The sequence below is a fragment of the Taudactylus pleione genome, unplaced genomic scaffold (genome assembly GCF_031769625.1).
Source record: "Taudactylus pleione unplaced genomic scaffold, aTauple2 ptg000206l, whole genome shotgun sequence".
Taxonomy (NCBI): domain Eukaryota; kingdom Metazoa; phylum Chordata; class Amphibia; order Anura; family Myobatrachidae; genus Taudactylus; species Taudactylus pleione.
Genome location: NW_028284608.1, coordinates 7,124,490 through 7,147,667, shown reverse-complemented (window position 1 = coordinate 7,147,667; position 23,178 = coordinate 7,124,490).

Below are 23,178 nucleotides of genomic sequence, written 5' to 3'. Positions count from 1 at the left end.
TGTCTGTAAGATCATTACTTTTACAACTACTCATCCTCAAATTTGCAGAAGGTTAAAAAATAGTGGAAGGATGGTTCTCTAGGATTACAGTGTCAGATATTTAAAACTCACACATAACACTTGTGGACACCATTAGACGCTCCTCAGGAATCTGTGAGGTTTGGGAACACACATATAGACTCAAAGAGGGAAGGTGGTGCATGCGAGGTTACAGAAGATGCCTGACTGTGTTTGGCCCTGGCTTTCGCAATCAGGCATTCTAGTGCATTAAAGAGCAGTAGCAGGACCACAACTCGCTAAGAAAGGCCATGATCTGAGACTGAGCCTTGCCTCGCCTTTTTGCCTAACTTTTCCCTTCATAGTTAGAGGTGATGTTTTCTTAAAGAATGTCAAACTTTGTTTAGATTTGGAGTACCCTTTTGTACACCTTCTTCTTACCCCTTGACCTTCTTAAAAAGTAGATATTGATGAAGGGGATCGGTTTGATTTACCGCCGGATGCCTGTCATTAGACCCTTGCTGGGATTAGACTGTCGGGATGCCGACGGTTGGCATTTAGACCGGCAGCATCCCGCCTGCATACCTGATGAAGTACTATGACTACCAGCACTAGTTCTTGGTTGGTTCTGGTCTTTTATTGACTGATTCAAGATTGATTTCATTTTTTACACCAGGACAGGACTAAAGCTATTGTAGTTGAACTTAACTGCCACTACACCAAGTGAAAGTATAATGAGATAGGGAAATGAGGAACTCTTACCTATACCATGCTGTTTTATTAAAAAACATGATTTTTTTAGACACCAGAAAAAAGTTATTTTTTTGGTGCGCAGCTGACAGAGACATACCCACATCCAGTAAGTACAGTAATATATGCTGCCTTTCAGAAAAACACACATACCAACCAAATCCTCGCAATGCCACTCGAGTCATGTGCACCAGTCTTGTGTGTGTAAATGACTTCATTGAATTGTGAGTAGTGATACAATGCAACACTCCAATCTAACTGCTGGGCAAAACATGCTTCTATATGAAGTTTAAACATCAAGCTGGTCTTATTGCTTTTTAAAAAACCTAAAGAATAAAAAGAAACTTCTGAATTTTCCATAAATCTTCCTCAATATGTCGATCTACCTCTGTTTGAAAATCCATCCTTTCAGAGTTTGTGGTACCAGAGTCATAGCAAGGGTGGTGCAATGGTCTCACTGTCCAGGGGCGGATCTATAATGGATGCAGGGTGTGCGGGACACAAAGGCCTCTGGGTCCAGGGGGGTCCATAATGTACAACCTGCACCTATATCTTTTAATACTTACCTCTCTTGAGTCCAACGTCGGCACTATCAGCGCTGTAAAAATCACCTGGAAAATGGCAGCCACGGTCACTTTTCTGACATTTTGCACATGTACAGTAGGTAAATTGCTGGGAAAATGGAGCATGCGCAGTAGACTCTGAGCACAGACTAGTGCCCCAGAGTCTACAGTTGTAGAGCTGCGCTCAGTACACTGCCGACTGATGGAGAGAGGATGGGAACCTGGACGCAGACTGCACACAGGCCACCTCCTCTCTTAATATGCCCCTGCCACTGCCAAAAATGCAAAGCCAAGAGGGTGGTACGATTGGGGCCCCAGAGGCACTTGTGGCCATTTTGTGGGATGCATGAGAGGTGCCCAGCTCCCTGGAGAGGTGCCCTTAGCGTGTTCCCAGCCCTCAGCTTCCTGCTCATGGCCTTTCCTCTGTTTAGCACAAAATGTAACATGGGAGGGCAACAGAGGCCTGCGGAGGGCAATGTAATACATATATATTGCAGTGTTACTGTACATCCTAATGAAAGTAGTTTTACAAATATAATTATTTCTAAGTAAATAAGCTTTGAGTTGTTTTCAGTCTACAAATGTTGACAGTCTAGAAAACTGGTGAATTAACCTTTAAGGAAAACAAGACATATATATAAACAATAATAATAATAACACATGAATTAAATATTTTTGTGCAATGTTAGTTTTTTTGTTATTATATGTAAAACAGACATTTTCTTCTAATGTTCTAAAACCTTTTATACTGCAGGTAGCAAAAACAACATAGACACTAGTGGCCTACAACAGTGGTGTCTCATGGGGGGTGCAAGGGGTGCATCCGCCATGGGGTGGCACCAAGGTGCAGGCTTCCCCCTTAGTGCTGCAATGTAGCATTAATTGCAGCACTCAGCTCCTGTCACAGTGAGGGAGCCTGCACTGCTCGCACCCCCCACCACCCCAGTGATAACCGTGGGCCGGGGTTCGGGTCACGAGGCCATGCCCCTTCTGCTAGGCCATGCCCCCTATGGGTCTGATTCTGAGATGTATGCTAGTAGCACAGCACCTGCATCTTTATATGCAGCAGCTGTGAAATAATCTGCTAATGCCGCAGGAGTCAAGGGACTAAACTGGGGGCCCATTCACACTGGGGGTGAAGGTGGGGGCTTTGCCACAGGGATATATTACCTCTAGAGGGGTTGCTGGGCATCTTTTGCTACTGGGGGGAGCTATTTCAGATGGGGGGTGGGAAGTGATATTACAATGGGGGCCTATGGACACTTTGGTTGGGGTGGGGGGTGCAAAACACCCCCTAGGGTATATAGTTTTAAAAATACTTCTTAAACTTTATTAAATAAAAAAAACAATGATTTCTGAGTGAATTTGGGGAAAAAAATCCATCAGTTAAGTGGTTACATACTGTTCTGTTTATGTTAGTGACCCAAAGGGTCTACATTGGGTTAAAAAATTATATTTTCATTTTAAATATTCCTGCCAAAGATTGCGCTGAGGGTCTGTAATACAATTCAAAGCCTTTAGGCATCTTAAGATAGAGTGGGCTATTATACACGTATACACGGATATGAGCAGGGTACCAAGAGTAAAATTTCCGTAATTAGAAATCTCAACAATCTGTCAAATGTGATTGGATTTGTGATGTGACACCTGCTAGAGGCATTAGCTATGATGTGCTGCAGATAAATCCAAGTTTCAGTTTTAAGATTCGTTCTAAAACAACCTGGGTAAAAAAATTTCTAATGTGCTAAGGGGTTATTTACTAACAATGGCCACCGATTAACAGTTTTTTTTGCGCACAGAATTTAAAACAGCAATACTAAGTGTAATACACACCTGGTTTTGAACTTCATTGTATTGCTGTTTAAATTTATGGGGACATAAATGTAGATAACTGGCTGCTTTGATAAGTGTATATATATAAGAGCAGAGAAAGTATAATCTAACAGGAACTCTTTACATATGTATAAACATGATCAAACACATGCTGCAAAGTTAACATTGCTCTTTCAACAAGGAGGAGAGTGAAGAAGGAACACCTACTTCTATAACAGTCTGGATACACACACTCCCTGGCTACTGTACCTTTTATATTATCTATCATTATCAACAGCCGCATGTGTACTAAATACAGTCAAGAACAGTGGTTGCAATATCAAAATGAACAGTGGTTGCGATATCAAAATGACACATGTCTAACACCCCCACTCAACATTTGCTTCTCAAACCAGTCCCATCTTAGACCTAATGTCCTCAAACTTTGGCCTTAGGATTGGCTTTGTCAAAGCATCTGTCAACATATTTTCAGTCTCACAGTATCTAAGCAGAGTCACATCTTGCTTCACTAGATCAGGCAGGTAATGATGCTTCTCCCTAACATGTTTGGTTCTAGCGTTTATCTTTTCACTGTTTGCAAGCTTTATACTGTACATGCTTGATTTTCTTCACACAATACTATCGGTTGAGCTACTGACTCTCCAAAATCCTGTAGTAGCTGATGTTACCAAACAACTTCTTCTGGCCTAGACTGCTGAAATGTATTTGGCTTCTGCTGACGATAAAGCAACTGATATATACTTTTTACTGGACCATGAGACTGTTCCCAAGTCTGAACAAGTAGCTACTTGCTGACGGCATCCCTGTAATCACCTGCCCAATCTGCATATACATAACCCTGCAATTTAAGTTTACTTTCTGCTGACAATGGCCCTCATTCAGAGCCACTCGTTAACAGCAGTACGCTCGTTGCGTTCCGATGTTGAATAACCGCGCATGCGTCGGTGTAACACTGCGCATGTGCGTACTGCAGATTGCGAGTTTTTTTGGACTCGTTCCTAAAATAGCGTACAGGAAGTGACATGTCAAATGTGATTGACAGAACAGGGCGTTTTAGGGTGTTGACGAGGGTGGAGATGGAAAAACGCAGGCGTGGAGAGGCGTTTTTGGGGCGTACATACATTAGCAGATGCGAGCGTAAAATGTGTACGGACCGACTCCTACGTCACTGGATGATCCTCTTTCCCTTCAAAATGCTCGCACAGCTTAGGGTCTGGATTACTCGACCACATTGGCGATGGCCTTCTCCTCCGTCCCTGGACTCCACGATGTTGTTGCGATTAATCGCGGGCGGACAGAAAAGCAATTAGTGTTGGATTGAGAACCGGCTTGGTATGTGTTTTGAAATCAGTTTTTTGGGATAGCACAAAACGTACGCAGGTGGAACTCAGAGCTGCTAATGTCAGGATGACACAGTCAATTTGCGTACATTTGGGGGGGTTTATTTGGGCAGCAATTTGGTGGTTAGGGCCTATTGTAACAATAACTTCATCATGTTTTCAGTTTCGCACCATTTTTTTGTGCCTCTTGAATTTGCCGAATTATATGAATTTTTAAACGTTCCTTAAAGAGCCCTTTTTTTTTTTTTTTTTGGCCGAGTTTTTGCCTTTTGGCCCAGGATTAAATGTAACCCATTTGTACAATAATTTCACAATCCAATGTCATTGTTTAATTTCCAATTTATTGCTCAAACAAAAAAACTTATTTTAAAAATTTTGGGGACATCTTTTTTGCCCAAAGATATGTTCCCAAATCAAACAAATTGGCCCAACATAACTGTTGACATAAACATACATCAAAAAAATAAAAACATTTCACAAGAAAGGAGAGGGAAGTTTTGACCCGAAAGGAATATGAGCCAAGCACAGAAGGATTGTGGGAAAAGTCACCATTGCTGTCACCGTTTTTTCACCCGTTTGGATGGGGGAGGGAGGGCGCCAGACCGGGTCCGGGATGTCATCGGGCTGGCCTGTCCAGAGGCAGATGTTGTGGCCTCTGGACTAGGCACAGGGCTAGGCACATTTGGAGGATTGGCTGATGTTGTGCCAGAGGTGGAGGATCCTGATGTTCCGGCAGGAAGGGAGGTCGGCTCCACCATGTGCTGGCGAACGAGCTGCTCCAGGGCATTGGCGATGCGGATGTTGGCCCTGGTATTTTCCGCCAGGGCCTGACCAATGGTCTCATTGGCCGCAGCATTTTGCTCCAGGGCCTCAGCCACCCGTAGCAGACTGGCGTCCATCCTCTGCAGAATCTCCGTATGGGAATCCGATTTGAAATTGAGTTCTGTGAGGAGGGCCACTGCCTGCGAGGGGGATTGTCCTGGACTGGCTTCTGCAGGGTCCTCAGCCGGATGTACTGGTTCCTCCCCTGCAGAGCCAGCAGAAATTCGGCGGCCAAGGCTCCCCTCTGGAGCAGACTCATCCGCCTGTGTCTCTGTTAGGAAAAAAGAGAAAAGCCTCACATTACAATCTACATATTGGCACAATAACATTTCAGAGTTGATGACATCCAAAGATTTACCTGGGACAACATGAGGAGCCGCAAAGTCTGGCATGTCCGTATCCATGTTGGACACGCCAAACACCTCCACAGGCTGCACACACCCCTGTGCCAGCTCTTCTAAATCCGTCAACTCCAATGACACAGGGGTGGGACCCCCACCTGTCCCCCTTGCATGCCTAGCCCTGTCCGCGAGTTTTTGTTTTAAGCAATATTTGAAGTCGCCCCATCTGTGGGAAAAAATGGAAGCCATTATCCTTTGGTTTAAAATGGGGTTTGTTTTTAGGGAGGGCAAGGGTTTACTTACCGCCGTTTGACATCCCGGGCTAGACGGACATAATCACCCATCCTATTGACAGCAACGGCTACCTCTTCCCACATTCTCCACTTCTGGCTTAGACTCATATTCCTGTCTGCCTGTGGCAGGATGTCCACACACTTCTGGATCAAAACCTCCATCTCCTTTCTTGTGAAATGTGGCTGCCTTTTTTTTTTGGCCGCTTTGGCCGGAATACTGGGCCCAGCAGCCTCTTCCATGTCATTCTCTTCACCTATTTGTGTAAATTACAGAATTCACAAAATCACAACTTGCCTAATCTTATGTTTCAAATTAATCATTGATACAAAATGCATGAAAGACTTACCGCCTGACTCTTGGGCATTTTTTCCCTGGTCTGTCGCCATGTCTGAGGTCCAAACAAGAAATACACCAGAATTTGAATGTGTTTTCGTGACGTATTTATACATGCGTCCTTATTTTGCGGCCGCATCATTGATTGTGCGGCCCTATGATCCCTCCTTAATTTGTGCGGGAAACGAAACACTATTTATGGCTTGGTGTGTCTCAAGTCGAGGTGGCGTTTTTGGATTGTTGGAGGTTATCTTGGCTGGAGTTTATTGATTGCGTAGAAAGGAGTTGGCGGTTGGAGATTCGTTTGTTGGTTAGATTTGCATTTTTTTTTTCCGTTATCTTTGTTGGTTTATATTTTTGGGACCTCGTTTCTTGATTTGGTAAGTTTTGTGAAGTCTAACTTTTGTTCAATTGTTGTTTCATTGTGTTTCTTATTTTTTGTAAATTTTGGATCCATAATTTCTTCTATTTTAGATTTTGTTTATTTTCGACCCAAAAGACCTTTTGATTTTGACTCTTATATATTTGCTCTTGGTAAGTCCATTTTTTATCTTGTATTTGCAAACTAATTAGCGCATTTTTAGTAGTTACTCTTGTGACTTGTATTAGCGAACTAATTAGCGCATTTTTAGTAGTTACTCTTGTGACTTGTATTAGCGAACTAATTAACGCATTTTTAGTAGTTACTCTTGTGACTTGTATTAGCGAACTAATTAGCGCATTTTTAGTAGTTACTCTTGTGACTTGTATTAGCGAACTAATTAGCGCATTTTTAGTAGTTACTCTTGTGACTTGTATTAGCGAACTAATTAGCGCATTTTTAGTAGTTACTCTTGTGACTTGTATTAGCGAACTAATTCGCGCATTTTTAGTAGTTACTCTTGTGACTTGTATTAGCGAACTAATTAGCGCATTTTTAGTAGTTACTCTTGTGACTTGTATTAGCGAACTAATTAGCGCATTTTTAACAGCTTAATAATCATTCTAACTTTTTGGTGGTTTCTCTTTCGCTTTTTGTGCCAACATTTCGACCCATTTTGATGTACTGTGTTAAATGTCGCTTTGCTGTTTTGCTAAATGGGTGTTTGGCATATTTTAACTTTGGTCTAGCACAAAAGTTGTAAACAAAAATGCACAGAGTGAAATGTGTCAAGTAATTTTGGTGTTTATTTTCAGTTTGGACGTATCATGACAATACCCCGGCATGTAAGCAGCAATGGATGGTATCATCAAGCTAAGTTGTTTTAATATAGTTTTGGGGTGGGTCAAAAGCCTTACTTTAAAATCTTTGAATTTCAGGTTGATCTGGGGCGGATTGTTCTGGCCATGCTCCCGGAAGCCGACCAACCTCAATCTCGTCCCAGGCGTAGGCATCGTAGGCATGCAAGGCCCCAGATATTTCGAACACGTGTCACCCTTTTTGGAATGCCCGATGATGAGGTTTTAAGACGCTACCGTCTACCTCCCAAAATCATCATAGACACTCTCTCATTAATAGAAAGTGATCTTGAGCGGCAAATTGACAGTCCAACAGCAATACCACCACTTACGCAATTTATGGCGGTGTTACATTTCTGTGCCTCAGGATCGTTTCAAACAACGGTGGGAATAGTGGCGGGCATCTCTCAATCCTCCTTTTCCCGGATCCTGAGGGCAGTGATGGAGGCACTTTTCAAGCACCTCCATCATTTTATTCAAATGCCTTTGGATATGGGTGCCCTTAGTGTGGCCAAGGCCAATTTTTACCAAATAGCTGCCTTCCCACACATCATAGGGGTTGTGGATGGTACTCACATACCACTTCAGCCTCCAGCCCGGCTGGAGGCCATATTTAGAAACAGGAAACACTATCACTCCCTGAATGTAATGGTGGTATGTGATGCCTCCCACCAGATCCTGTCCCTGAATGCTAAATTACCCGGAAGTGCACATGACTCCTTCGTCATCCGGCAATCAGGGATATGGCACAAATTAACCAACCTACAAGCTGGTGATGCGTGGCTTCTGGGTAAGTGGAGACCTTTAGTACATAACAATGTTAAGCTTGATACACAGTGTTCCTGATGTTGTCAATTCTTTTCCATAGGAGACAGTGGATATCCTTGCATGTCCTGGCTGCTCACTCCTTATTTGGCTCCCACACCAGGCCCACAAAGTGCATTTAATTCCGCACTTACAGCCACCAGGCAAGTGGTGGAGCGCTGTATCGGCCTTTTAAAAGGCCGATTCAGATGCCTCCACCGCTCTGGTGGCGAGCTCATGTATTTGCCGGATATGGTGTCGAAAATTGTGGTCCTGTGTGGGATATTTCACAACATCGCCATAAGGAGTGGTGTCCCAATGCAGCCAGAGGATGCCTTACCTGAGGATGGCCCCCCCGAGGTTGGTTGGAGGTCAGTATGTGGGGGGGCCATACGCGATGATGTGGTGGCCAGATTTTTTAGGTAAGTTTGAACAAAACAGTGTTTTAACCTAATGTGTTTGTGTTTGTTTGCGAACATCTAATTTTGTTTTCTTTTTTTCAACATCTTCGGTTTGTTCACATAATCTTTGGCACTACAACGCTCACTACTTCATGCTACCCTTACCAAACCTGGATCTGCTCATTTTGGGAATATATTCTGGAACCCATATCGCAACGCCATGTTTGTGGAATCATTTTGGCATGGTCCTTCCTCAACCAGTTCTTGATTTGTTTTTTTTTGTTTTTTTTTATTGGGTATGTGTTGTATTTGAGATTCTCACTGTGTGTTTTTTTTGTAAGTGACCACTTTGATTTCTCAGTTATGTTGTGAATAAATGTTTGGAGAGTTAAATGTTCTTCCTTTTTTTGGACGTTACCAGCAAGTTTAACCAGGTTAACACACCTTACATTTGACTAAGGGGTAATCCAGTACTGACGCCAGTTGAGCAAAAATGAAATATGTTTTCAGGTTCCCAACCCACACCAAAAGGAAGCCTGTCCAATCATTTGGCTTTGTAAGATTCGCCTAAGCAGCTTGCCCACCAACTAGGAACCTGTAAAATGTAGAAATATCTAATTGCCACTACACACAAAAAGGGAAATGACATTGTTACTGTTATGTGTTTCTTGAGGGTGTTTTTTTATATACAAATACAAAACCCAATCTAATTTTTAAAAAATGCAAAACCTTGCAGGAACAGTCTACTTATGTCAGGGTTAACTATCTTTGGTTTTGAAAAAACGAATGAGGCAGAACGTATATTAGAAATAAACAATTTATTTTGAAAAAGATAAAAAAAAAAAAAAACTACTGCCGAAGGATGCCAGACAGCCGGTCAAGGGCCACAAACACCCCAATTACATTTTGGCGCATGTGTGCCACACAATCTTCGACCTCTTGCAGACGCCTCTGTTCCTCTGTGGGTGAGAAAAGTGTGTGGATTAATCAAACAATAGGGAATCCACATTAAAAAAACAAAAACACAACGAAATCACTCCAAAACCAAAATTTAAAAAAAAGGGGTGCTGCAAAAATTACAAGGCCTATGTAGAAATACCCACAGGTGTGATATGTGTATGTTGAAATCAGCAGGAAGAGGTAAAGGCAAACTGCTAAATCACCAAAAAAGAACCCAAAAATCACGAATAAAGGAATGACACATGATTATATACAAACAGTTTGTGGTTAAAAAAAACGCAAAAGAAAAACATACCGGTAGCCAAAACGGCAGATCCCGAAGTCCCTCCATCTTCATCCTCGGAGGAGCCTTCATTCCCCAAAGAACGGGGCGGGGTTATCACGGACTCCGGGGAGGGGGTAATTGGAAGAGGGGTGGTTGGAGGAGAGGGGGAAGGGGGACGGAGGGGAAGGAGGCCCGACAGTTCCGGGAGAGGGTCTTGGAAGGCTTGGGAGGAGGGGGGAATAGGGGAATTATTTGGGGTGGAGTGTTGGCTGGGGGTGGGTGAGAGTGGGCGGGACCGCCGTCTGGCCGGACGGTGACGGCGTAGTCTTGCCTGTCCCCCTAAAAGATGTCAAACAAATTGTGGTTAGTTTCTGGCCAAATCCTGCCCAAATAACATTTTAAAATCACCCACCACCAACAAAAAACATGCAAATATGAGTAGAATGAATACATCAGAAATAGAGGGAAAACATGGTCATGCAGATATGAGGAGAATGAATAAATAGGACAGACATAAAAACATGCACACGCAGATATGATGAGAATGAAAAAATAGGACAGACATGAAAACATGCACACGCAGTTTGCCCCACAAAGACAAACATGAAAACCACAATACATAACACTTACTTTCCACTATCTGCATGCGAAAGCATGCCAGCAAGCGGGGCGTTCGCCGTTGCAGGTCAGACCACCTGCGCTCCAGCTGGCCGATGTTGCGGCGTGAGCCGAAGGAGCGCAGGCGGGCCGTGCCTCCGCATACGCTTCTGCCGGTTGGTGATGGGTGGAGGCTGGCTGGTGATACGCCGATCCATCACCTCCGTTAGCACCAGCAGCTCGCGCCTGGTGAATGCGGAGGCTCTCATGATGGCAATGGTGTTTTTCTTCAAATTCATTTTTGATAAAGTGTGCTAAAAATTTCTGATTGGCTAATGTAGCTTGGAAATTAACAGGAGCAATTTGATTGGTTAGTGTATGAGTCATGTGTTCGACAGGGCCAGAAATCTCTGGAGAGTTATGATAGGCTTGATGCAGTGACATGCGTAAGCAAATTTAAATAAAGAAATGAACCCCGGAAAATATGCGGGGATCCACAGCAATAGAACAATTGTCTCATTGTGGCTAACATGTTTTTTGATCAATAAAAGCGAATGTTTAAGCCGTACGTATTCTGCGGGTAAACACAAACACGGACAAGAGTAAAGTTTCTTGCATTGTGTTGAAAAAAAAAAAACATTAAGCTAATTGATACATTGATTGGCATGATACGATTGATGGAGGTAGGCAGAATAAAGGAGCAGGTAATCGACATCTGACATGGCCACTTCCGGTTTATACTTGTGCGTGCGTTCCCTTCAAGCCATTTTGGGGATGTACGCTCGCTATTTCGCACGCTCGTTAGTTAGAGGAGGGGTCGTCTGAGTTTGGGGAGGATTTTTAGATGCGATCAAAAATACGAGCGAGCCCTTGAATTTAAATATTTTTGTATGTATGCCTAACGTACGTGCGCCCGCTTGCGAGTGGCTCTGAATGAGGGCCAATATCAGGTTCAAGTTCTGCATGTGTTTAAGATACTGCATCACTCTCTTAATTGCATCCCAATCTCTTTGACAAGGTTAACTCACATGTCCACAAAGATGAGACATTGCTACTGAAATTTTAGGCCTTGTAGTAGTTGCCACATAGAAAGTGCCCCCACTGCTTGTATGTACTGTTCATTATTTGGTAAGAGATCATTTTCTCCTGCTAATTTCAGATATGTTGCATCCATTGGTGTTCTCACACCTATTGCTTCTGAGTTCCAAACTGATTGAGAATTGTTTGAAAAAGCCACCACTTTGGATTAAGGGGCGAAACGCGTCATGAAAAAATCAACAGTTTTATTTGGAATGATTAAGACACCTTCTATATTGCCATCCGAGGTGATACAATCCATCGTTCCCATGTAAGCTGCTCAATACTTACACCAGGTGATTACTGAAAGCCGGCTGTTGTCTGCAGAGCCAGGAGCGAGGCACAGCGGTCACATAAGGGAGCATTGAGCTGAGCCACATGCACTATACCTTGGGAGAGGGACTTTTTGCACTGAACTGGGTAAATATTCAGTCTTATTCCCAGTAACTATATAAGCCGCAGTGTAGAGAACTTGCTATTTAACGATGACTTTAAACCTGTGAACCAATGTTTTTTACGAGAGACTGACAGCATTTACATATGATCAAGCCAAGTGCCTGTATATTACCTGTATAAGGGATATGTGAGAATCACCCTTATCTGCAAAATATAGCATGATACTGATTCATGGAAACTGGACAATAAGTGTCTTAAATTATTAATGTTATACTAGAAATTTTATGTGAAGATGTCCGTGTTAGATTATGTCTAATTCTTATTGAAATTAAATGTGAGATTTTTTTACATATAAGATCGAGTTCTGTCTGATTTTATTCTGCCATTTCATAATATTCTTTGAGCTAATATGAGCAGAGTAATATTTCTTTTTTAGTGATTGAAAATTGTACCAATTTAGCATATTGATTGAGTAATAATAATAATTTTATTTATATAGCACTTTTATCTCAGAAGGACTCTCAGTGCCTTACTTTTGTATTTAAAAAACACAAGATACAAAATAAGCTTAGCAGAAAAGAGAACTAAGCACTTGAGTTGCATTTTTTAGAAACTAAAGGGACATTAGTGAAACGCATGAGTTCCCAGGTAAGTCGTGAGACTGGTTTTGAAATATTTCAGCGTGGAGTTCTCTCGAAATGTGCAGGGAAGCGAGCTTCATAGAGTTGGGGCCACAAAGCTAAAAGCACAACCCCCAGATGAATTAAGGGAGATTCTAGTGACTGCTAATAGTCCTTGATCTGCAGATTGAAGTAAGCCAGCGGGGTAGTAAGTAATCAGAAGCTGCATCAGGTACCTTGTCCCTGCTTACGTAAGGCTATGAAAGTTAGTAAGTCAAGTAGAAAACTTCCATTTCTTCTCGCTGTATGTGAATTACTAGGTAGTATGTCATCTCTCTCAGGTCTTTAGTATCAAAGTGTGAGTATAGAACTTTACTTAGTTTTGGGACCTTTTCTTCTTCTTCATGGGCAATAAATAAATCATCCACATAAAGGAGCAGATATATCTATTACCCTTTTTCAAACTTTGAGTATAGGCATGTATCAGCTTTACTTGTTGTAAACTGTTGTTCCAATAAAACTTTTTAATTTTAAAATTCCATGCTCTTGCCGATCGCTTAAGACTTAAGAGTGATTTTTTAAATTTACAAATAATGATGAACTTGGCCCTTTTCGGCATAATCTCCAGGCTGTGTCATGTACAATTTTTCTTCCATATCACTATTAATAAAGGAAGGACCCCTGGCCTGCGGTTCAAATTCCGACAGCGGCAGCCCGACAAGGATGAAAATTTTGATCGTCCCTTGGGCAGGTATTCAATAACCTATTCTACCCCCTAACCCTAACCCTCCCTTAGGGGTGCCTAACCCTAACCTCCCCCCCAGTGCCTAACCCTAATCCCCCCTCTAAATGCCTAAACCTAACCCCCCCTTCCCCGCTGCCTAAACCTAAGTCCCCCGGGGGGGTGCCTAACCCTAACCCTCCCTCCCCCTAGCCTAACCCTAACCTCTCGGGGGGGTGCCTAACCCTAAGTCCCCCCTGGGAGCCCTTAACCTAACCCTTCCCCCCACGGCTGTCCGCGCTTAGCTCCCGGCATCACCTCGATCGGGATGCCCGGCGCCTGTCTCCCGGCGTCTGGAAAATGGCAGGTGTCTAGATATAGACGCCGGTCATTTAACCCTCCCCGGGATTAAGCAGTTGGGAAGCCAGCTGTTGGGATTAGGTCTGCCGGCTTCCCGACTGCATACTTTAAGAAAAGCAGTTTTGATGTCATAACGTCTCGCTTGCATATTTCTTAAGGCAGCAACGGTGATCAAGGCTTTGAAAGTACTCTGTCTAGCAACTGGTACAAAAGTGGAATCATAATCTTCACAGTATTTTTGAAAATATTACTTTGCCACTAATCTTGCTTTCAATCTGTAAACTTTACCTGCAGAGTCATATTTGTTCTTAGAAACCCATTTATATTCAATTGCATGGATTCCTGGAGGTAATGCTGTATGTCGTTCAATCAGCCGACAATATGACATATTGCATAGTACGTGTATACAGGCAGGGGCGCAGAGAGGGGGGGAGTGGGTACAAATTACCTGGGCCCGGGCTTGCTGGAGGGGCCCGGGTCTGGCACTGTCCCCCCCCCTCTTACATCACTTCAGCCCAGCATACTCTGCTGTGTGCTGGGCTGCACTGGGAGACTGCTCGCAGCTGCTAAGAAGCAGCCACAGCAGTCTCCTAGGTATGCAGTCGGGAAGCCGGCGGACCTAATCCCGACAGCTGGCTTCCCGACTGCTTAATCCCTGGGAGGGTTAAATGACAGGTGTCTAAATCTAGACGCCTGTCATATTACTGGCACTGGGAGACCGGCGCCCAGCATCACGATCGAAGTGATGCCAGGGGCCGCTTCGGACAGCCGCGCGGGGGGGGGGGAGGGTTAGGTTTAGGGCTCCCGGGGGTGACTTGGGGTTAGGCAGGCCCCCGGAAAGTTAGGCTTAGGCTAGGGGGAGGGAGGGTTAGGGGTAGGCACCCCCAGGAGGGACTTAGGGTTAGGCAACCCCCTGAGGGATTTAGACTTAGGCGGCGAGGAAGGGGGGGTTAGGTTTAGGCACTGGGGGGAAGGTTAGGGCTAGGCACTGGGGGGAAGGTTAGGGCTAGGCACCCTAAAAGAGAGTTAGGGTGTTAGAAATAGGTTAGCTAATACTTACCTTAGACAATCGGGATTTCCTCCTCTGCCGGCCTCCTGGTCGGGATTCCAACCGTCGGGCAGGGGTCTGGTTGTAAATCATACCGAACCCGTCTACTATGCCTGTGGGGGGAGCGATCAAGCTGTGCATGTACATCTTTACTTGAACAAGATATATTCAAGTTTTTCTGAGACTTCATCCTTACTGTGCAGCAGGTAAAATGTTGTGAACTTTGAGTAACCACAATTTTCCCTTTTAAACAGCTTACACATTTCATTACTGGTGTGACGGGATCCATCTTTATACCATTTGTATGCTGTTCTTGGGCTAGCATTCATTTCCTATGGCTTGTGGATTTCTGTGCCCTAGATGACAGGGGTGCCCTACAGGAATACAGCTAATATGCTCCTGCTTAGTGATATTATCAGCTTCATTACAGTTTAACTGGTACAATTGATTTGTGATTTTTCCTTTTGCAAGTGTGTGTCTGCCATTTGTAATAAAGCATCTATCAGCTTTACAGTATATGTGACAACATGTCCTTGCTTGGTAAGCTTTCACAAACAACAACTTGGTGTCAACATTAGACACATATAAAACATTTTTTCTGGTAAATGTTGGAAAGACTGGACACTGAATATAGCCTTCTCCTGTTCCTTATGTGACCACATTTTCCTTGTATCAAAATAAAATCCAAATACTAATGTTACTGCCCAGACAGAGCCTGGATACAGTAGGTCAAGCAATACAAGGACTTTTATCAATTAAAATACAGGGATTCTACTAACAAATAACACTCATATACAATGTACAGTATTATACGGTTTAACATTGTCATATGTAATCTATTTGGAATTTCAGAGCCATTGCTGACAGTATTATAATTTATAAAGTGCTGTGTCCATCTGTTTCCAATACAAATAAATGAATCTCCTACATTTCAGTTTGTATACACAAACCTGAATTCAGCAAAAATGTAAAGAATATAAAACGTTATTTATGAAATGAATACACACACAAACACACACACACACACACACACGAGTCATTATGGTTTCATAGTAGGCTATGGACTAGGGATGTGCAGGCTCAGATTAGTTCGGATTTTCCCTCCAAATTCGGATTTTTACCGACAAAAATCGGGTCTTAGAAAGAGGCAAAACATCATCTTTCATGGACAAACATCAGCTTTCATAGACTCTTGTTCAGGATGGAAATGGATATTTATTCTGCCGATGCAAAGTTATTTGTTCTTTTGTAAAGTCCATGCCCAAATCTCCTCTCTAATTCTCAAGACCATTTTCTTTGTGAAATAAACTGCAGAGTGTAGAAAAGGTCTTGGACATGCTACTTTTCTGCCCTCTGAAATCATGGGTATCAAGAGGTAGGAGAGTAGGGTGGTAGCAGGTACAAATTTCTCGACCCCGGCCACTGTAGGAGATCAGGAGTGTTGTGGATCCTAGCCCCTCCTCCTGCAATGCCATGACCTCATCCTTCAGTGTCTGTAATAGATGCATTGTGCCAGATGCAGAATTGGAAGTATGGGCCTGATTCAAAGATGGATGCAAAGACGATGTTTACGAGGTTGAGAGATTATCAGTGGTCTGCACATGCGCCTAAGTCAAGTTTCATTGTCGTTGTTGCACACAGTGAGGGTTTATTGATTGACAGGCAGGGACCATTTGTGGGCGCCATGAGGGTTGACGACTCAAATGCAGGCGTTTCCTGTCTCTGCCTGCGACTGCAATCCCCTGCACAGTAAAAATGGACTCCGTTCCTGAGGTAATTCTGCACGACCATAGAGTTACCTAGACAGCTTATTATCGTCTCATCTGTGGGCCTGACAGTGGGAGGTAGAGGGTGGCAGGGAGAGGCAGTGGGAGACAGAGGGTGACTGGGGTGGCTGAAGGTGGCAAGTGGAGGCGGACAGAGGGTGACAGTGAGAGGCAGTTGGTGGCAGAAAGAGGCAGTGGTGACTGGGGAGGCAGAAATTGGAAGGGAGAGGCAGTGGGTGGCCGAGGGATGCAGTGGGTGGGAGGGAAAGGCAGTGCATGGCAGTAAGATGCAAGGGTTGACTAGGGAGACATTGTCCAGAGGAAGGGGGCGATGATGGAGGTACAAGGGGGGCCTGGGCCCTTCCAAAACTGCATGGCTGGCTTGGTTGTGAGGTGGCTGGCAGACAGGGTACTCCGTTACACTCTGACAGTCAAATGATTTGGCAAGTTTATTTACTGCAGGGGGATGCAGAGGCAGACTCAGCTCATGCTGTGAGATGGCGGGCACTACAGGTAGATGGAGGGTAGTGGCTTCTCCCATCTGCCCTGCCCACGTCTGCACTCCGGGGATGGTCACAAGATCATGACATCATCCCAACAGCAAGAGCACTTGCTGGAAGACTTCTGAGGAAACAGCCCCTCTTGCCAAATTCGTGAAATGCGTCAAGTACCGCCCCTACCAAGTGATGTTTGCAGGAAGTGCTCTCTCCTCTATCGAGTACCCAGCAATAGACCTCTCGCCCAGTGTGGTGAGGAGGAGTAGGGGCCTCACTTCATCTCTCCCCAACTACTCCTCTCTGTCTCCTGAGTGTCTGGGTGCTGCTGAGAGTTCAGGTTTGATGAGAGTCAAGTTCTGGTTTGATGAGGGTCAGCTCATTTTATAGATAGCTGCAGTCCATTACAGCTGGTTATCAATTTATATGCTCAGGTTTTGGCAACATTAGCGCCCATTTTGTATGTATATTATTTGACTCATTATAAAGCTGCCGACTGTGGGTCTCTTCATAGCTGATGGCCCCAATGAAATGCGCCGGCTGCACTGCCGCTAGTTCTGTCTATGCCCACAGGGTCTACCGAGCATGGAGATGAGCTGCTGCTGAATGCACCCAGGGCCTGATTCAGAGCCGCTCGTAAGCGTCCGCTCGTTTGCTCCGAGCGATGTTCGCACAACTGCGCATGCGTATGGGTCGTAATGAGCATGCGCCAACCAGTCAGTGCGGTCGGAAATCGAGCGCTCGCAAAACAGCGAGTGCCTGCTAATTTGAGTGACAGAATGAGGCGTTTGTGGGTGGTAACAGGGGAAGGTGCTTGAAAACGGGGAGTGGTGATCTGAACGCAGGCGTGCCAAACGGTCAAAACGGGCGTTTTAAGGGTGTGCATAATTAACAAAGCAGCGTCATCAACCACGTCACTTGGTTGTCTCTTAGCCTGAACTGCTCGCATGATTGCGGTAGGAAAATCCAACCACAAGCACTGCGAGCAGTTCAGACGCCTTTCGATGTACTCGATTAATCTAATAAATAGCGGAGATGACGTAGGATGCGAGCGGCCAGGGGGCGTCTTTACAAAATAGCGAGCGCATGTTTCGTTCGCTCGCTCAGACATAGAGGCGTCAACAGACCGCAAAGAGCGAGCGCACAATTTAAATAGCCGGCCCCTTTTTCTGAACGAGCGAGCGCAAATAGCGCCCGGCTCTGAATCAGGCCCCCAGTGCCATGGCATACAAGCATATTGAAGCTAAAACATGCTCAGAAGAAGAAAGCGAGGCCGACTGACAGATAAACTGCATCGCTGGGTCCCCCTCCAAATTATGCTATAGGAGGAAGCCTTTACATCTCCCCTACAAATAGCTATATATATGTTAAAAAAAAAAGTTTAGCAATATATGTATATAAAAAAATATAAGGTTTTCCAAGTTTGTATATAACATTTTTATGACTGTACTGCATAATAAAGAAAATATAAACTCTGCATAAGTATGTATTTATAATCCATCAAGAGTGTTTATATTGTGATAATCTCCAACTGCTTAGAATTAGGGAGTTTCATCAGCATTAATCATTTACAAATGTGACAATTGTGACCTTATCCCATTAATACTCTGAAACACTAATATACAGAACTAGGGGACCTATTCATCAACACTAAAATAACGGTTTTAAGGACATTTTCCTTAATTACAGTTATTTTAGTATTCATTAACACACTTAACACAGAAGATATCACTGATATCTCCTGGTTAAGTCCATCTGCGTTCATTTCCACACTCCCCATACATTAGTACATTAGTATGGGGATGTAGAAATTAGGCTATTCATCAAATTCCGAAAATTATATATTTTTGGAATTTTAATGGTGTTACTATTCGTCACTCTCAGGTGGCGTATAGCGGGTTATACTTACCTGTTTTCAGCTGGGCAGGTCCTCCTCGGCTCCCTCCATCATTCTGTCATCCCTCCTCTGGCTACAGCTGCTGCTCCGACTGTGTTCTCCAGCTGAACACCGTAAAAAAAAAAATATATATATATATATATATATATATATATACACACACACACACACACACACACACACACACACACAGGTATATATATTTTTATTATTATTATTATTTATTTTTACTTTACTGTTTTCTCCTTTTCAGATGGGAGATCAGGGTCCGCGGCTGCTGCGGCCAGGTGGGTGGGGGATAGGGAGGTGAGCGGAGGGGAGGAGGGGGGGTGCACATTTTTTATTGTCAACTCATGTGCCATTCCTAGAACATGCCACTACACCCGCAGTTGAGTACTATATATTGGAATATATCTCTGAAATCCATTGTTGTATAATTCCCAGTGAAGATGGTACCGTATCACGATCTGAGAGAGTTTGAATGAGACTAGTATTGTAGGGTGCAAAGTCATGGGTCACTCCATCTCCAAAATCAACACAAAATTTTTATTTTCTTGTGCTACAATTTCCAGGGTATACCACAACTACACAACATCAGGGAAGACATCCAGTGTGTGACACCACTGTGGCCAACAAAAAACTCTGACGATCATGGACAGCGATCTGATTGGCGTGTGACATTGCCGCAGATAACATAAAAATTTTATTTGTGGGTCACAAGTAACATCAGTGCAATGTTCCCTTTCATATATGGGGTACAGGAGTCGACGGATCACTTGGGTCCCATTGCTGACCCCACGGCACAAGGCTCTGTGCATTGTCTGGGCTTGTGAACATTGCCACTGGATGCAAGATTATTGGAAATGTGTAGCCTGGTCTGATGAGTCAAGGTTCCAACTGTTTCAAGCAGATTAATGATTACATGGGCAGAAAAAAAATCCTGTCAGGCAATAGAACCTACAAGCCAATAAGGAATAGTCCAGGGCAGCGGTGGCTCTGTTATGGTGTGGAATGTTTTCAGTTGGCACGCATTACCACCGCAGTCTAGACGTGGTAGCATGACTTTTCCTTATCCTCGCCATGTTATCCAGCTGCAGCTCACACCTCAGCTTCACCTTCATGTTCTCTGCTCTACACCTCTGTGCTCCCCAGTGCACTGCGACTAGCTTCTCCGCCTGGTCACTGTGACATGCAGCTGGCTTGTTCAATAGAAGTTGCGCTGCAACTATAGAAGCGGAAACAAATACAAAGGTCAGTCACATACATTCCCGGATATTTGACATCCAGCAATGCAATACTTCCAGACTCCGGTCACATTATATTATTACTAGAGATAGCGGATTCGGTTCTCAGAGAATCAAACCCACCCGAACTTTCAATTCCGAGCTGAGATCCAAGTTGGCTCGGGTTTTCCAGCCTGATTCAGATCTCAAAATGAGGCAAAACGTCATCATCCCGCTGTCCTATTCTCGAGGGTTTTGGATTGTATAAAAGGTTTCCTGCGATTGCCACCATTTTCATTCTGGCTGTGGACAGTGAAGAGAAAGGAGGGGGCTGTGACCGCTGTGCTGATAGGGGCTGGCTACTGTTGTCACTTGTGTCAAGGGCTGGCTGTCTGTTGTCCATAGGGGCTGGCTGTCTGTTGTCCATAGGGGCTGGCTGTCTGTTGTCCATAGGGGCTGGCTGGCTGTGCTGCTGTGTTGTCTAGGGGGTGCTCACTGCTCTGTCCATCAGGAGTGCTCTTCATCTTCACCCCCAGTGTGAACATTTTTTTATAAAATTCTTTGTGTGTGTGCGTGTTATCCACACTTATCAGCAACGTAGCTGCACATGGGAGCTGCCTGTGTCATTTATCAAGGGACTGCTGCCTCGTTCAGGGGTGTTGCCCCCCCCAAGTGCCAAAAAAATTAATCAATCAATCAATCAAAGTGTTGTTTTTTTTGTGTGTATGCGTGTTAGCCACACTATCACCAGCAAAGTAGCTGCGCAGGGGTGCTGCCTGTGTTGTTTATCAAGGGGCTGCTGCCTCATTCAGGGGTGCTCTCCCCCCCAAGTGCCAAAAAAAATAATGAATCAATCAATAAAAGTGTTTTTTTTTCTGTGTGTGTGTGCACATTAGCCACACTTATCACCAGCAACGTAGCTGCATAGGGGTGCTGCCTGTGTTGTTTATCAAGGGGCTGCTGCCTCGTTCAGGGGTGCTATCCCCCCCAAGTGACAAAAAAAAAAAATCAATCAATCAATAAAAGTGTTTTTTTTGTGTGTGCGTGCGCGTTAGCCATGACATCACAAACGCCTCAGCTGAGATTCACATAAACATTTTAAAAAGGTGAAAATAGAGGATATGGTTTCAAAAATATAATGAAGCAGCTAAAACTGCGTTCTCTGATTATAGTGTCCCTACTCGCAGTCCCTACCCATGGCCCGTCTCCCTGAACCTCTCTTCCACTCCACACTCCACCACCATTTCCCTGTACTGCCCTCAGCAGCATTGTATATTTTATATTAAACTGCCATCCTGTCTGCCACTGCAGTGCCACTCTGTTTCCTAGATGTGACATGTTTAAAGTTGAACTGCCACATGTTTGTTTTGCCCACTACTGCACTTAGTTTAGTCAGCCAGCTAGCTTGGTGCAACCTTTTGGCCTAAACTGGATGAAAACAATATGGTGAGCTGTGAGGTGGTTAAAATTGACTGGAAATTAATGGAAATTAATGTTATTGAGATTAATAATACTGTAAGAACAAAACAGGCCCAAATTATGTGACAGTTTTTATAATTTTTGGAAAAAAATATGGATCCAAAACTTGTGAGGGTGGTTTTGGCAAAACCAAAATCAAAGCACGAAGTTAATACAGATCCAAAACCAAAACATGGGGGTCGGCACACATCTCTAGAAATAACGAACAGGAGGTAACCCTATTAATAATGCAGATCTTAAGATCAGACCCAAATAGGTACATTTCAGGAGAAGAGAAAAACTGAAAGATTTGGGGCCTGATTCATTGATGGAAACAAATGCCATTGCAGCTGCGTACTGACATGGATCGCAATTGCAAAAATATGCTAATGACTCCAGTGCATAGACGCCCCCACATCCGTCGCTCACGCACAAAACCGGAAACATTGAATGCAGATCAGGCGGCCATCAGCCTTCTGAGTAAGTCTAAGCTGTCACAGACATAGCTGGTCTCCAGACATGCAGAGGGCTCTTCTGCTGCGAGCTAGTATGCAGCGGCTAATTTATGGATGCCCAGAAAACAGTGTTTAAACTCTCCGACACGTCTGCGTTTTTCTAACAACCCCCGTAACCTCCCCCAAGCAATTCAATCACTGCGCGTGTTTAGTGTGGCTTACATACATGCGCAATGGCTAACAATCGCTCAATTTCCATAAAGATTGTTTACATCTGAACATATTGATGATTTGCTGGACAATTACCCCCAGACTCATGCTGGGATTCAGACATAAACAAACCCTCTACTTTGTGTTGCTCTATATCAGTCATACTACTTGTGTTTCCTTTACAAAACACACATCTCAGTGATTCCACTCACTTGTGCAGGGATTATGTTTTTTCTGCAGGAAGAGCCAGTTCCTCCTATTCTTCTTACATTCTAGCTATTGTACTCACCCTGTAGCTGTTCTCAATACTTTTACTGAGAAGCTGCTTTTCAGTATTATTTTTCTTTTGAAGATCCAGCTCTTTCTCTTGGGCTATAATAGTTCATTTGAACGCTTGTTTCACAGTGTGTTATAAAATCATTTGGTGAAGCGTCACACAGAAATCTGCATACGGCAAGTGCGTCATAGATAGAAGTCGCCAACTGCGCATGTACCGCACAAAGCGTATGTACGCGGACGGAGTTTGCCACTGTGTATGGATTGATCTGTCGATCTACCGAGCTCTCTTTCAATGAAATGGGTGTTTCTGGGCATTTTAATTGGGCGGTGATGATGAGGACGTATGGAGCTGATCAGTCCAATGAAAGTGCGCAGCTCGTTTAAGCCAACTTCCTGATGGGGCACCTTTTTCTGACAAATCTTTTGCACTCAGCATGGGAGTAGGTGCTAGTCCTGATAGTGATAATGACAGCTGTGGACATTGGGAGGATGGGCTTCTGCATATTCGCCATCCATGGGTGGATTCTCGCATTAGCTAGTTATGAGACCGGCGGCCGCGATGCCACCGGTCACAATCCCGACAGGGGAAGCCCGACAAGGGACTTAAGATAGGCATCGGAATTTCGACGCCTATCTTAATCCCGACGCTGGAACAC